This window comes from Humulus lupulus, chromosome 2, assembly GCF_963169125.1.
Source record: "Humulus lupulus chromosome 2, drHumLupu1.1, whole genome shotgun sequence".
NCBI lineage: Eukaryota > Viridiplantae > Streptophyta > Magnoliopsida > Rosales > Cannabaceae > Humulus > Humulus lupulus.
Genome location: NC_084794.1, coordinates 63,070,813 through 63,071,960, shown reverse-complemented (window position 1 = coordinate 63,071,960; position 1,148 = coordinate 63,070,813).

The window sequence follows — 1,148 nt, the reverse complement described above, 5'->3', positions numbered from 1 at the left end:
TACTGATGAGTCCTTTTTCACCATAATCCAACTCATCTCTTAAATCGTCAATACAGTATTACTTTTCCATCATAACATAACCATGTGATCTGCATATCATCTCTATGCCTCTCTAAAAGCATCAAACAAAGAAACAACATGGTACCAAAACCAGTCAGCATAATACAAAATCAGAACTAGAAAGCTGACCTGCCATCCCTGAAGAACTAGTCTCAGTCTCGATCTCAAACTCTGACTGCATCGGAATGAACACTTAAGCTGGAGTCGAGCTGTCCATCCCCTTTTGCTCATCGTTTGTTCGCCTTAGGCAATCCTTCTCACGATGCCCAAACATTTTACATAAGAACACATGCCTTTGCTCGACATTCTCCTAGATGACGCCTCTTGCACCGAGCACATATTGGATAAGTCTTCCAGTTTTCATTCTTGCTTGCTCCAATAAATGGAGGCATCACTGCTTGAGCTCCATGCTCTCCAGCACTCTCCTTCTCAATCTAATTTCCTATGCTCTCAACAGCAAAAGCCTTCCCTACCACCTGAGCATAGGTAGAGATTTCATGCACTGGGGAAACTCTACTGCCCTGAGTTATCCTGGAATTCAATCCTTGGATAAACCTTTCCTTTTGAGCTACATCTGTGGGTACCATGTGAAAAGCGAACTTGGACAACCCATCAAATCTGTTAACATACTCGGCTACTGTTGCATTGCCCTAAACCAGGTTCATAAACTCATTCATCTTAGAAGTCTAGGCCACATCACAGTAATACCTTTCATTGAACAGCTGGCTAAATTCTTTCCAATCCATCACAGCTATATTTCGTGTCTGGGATACTACTTCCCACCATGTCCAAGCATCATTCCACAATATGTATATCACACCTATCACCCTATAATGCCCCACCAACCCCATACTGTCGAGAATGGAACTGATCATGTCCATCCATTGCTCAACTCTGAATGGATCTAGGCCTCCCTCAAAGACTGGAGGGTAATACTCTTGGAATTTTCTACAAAGAAGTCCCCATCTATCCTCAACCCTAGGTTGAGCCAAAACTGGTGCCACTCCTGGCATAGCAAAGGAAGAGGTGTTCCCCGACAGATTCCGTAGTTGCTTTAAACACCTAATCTCTTCCTCTTGCCTCTGCAA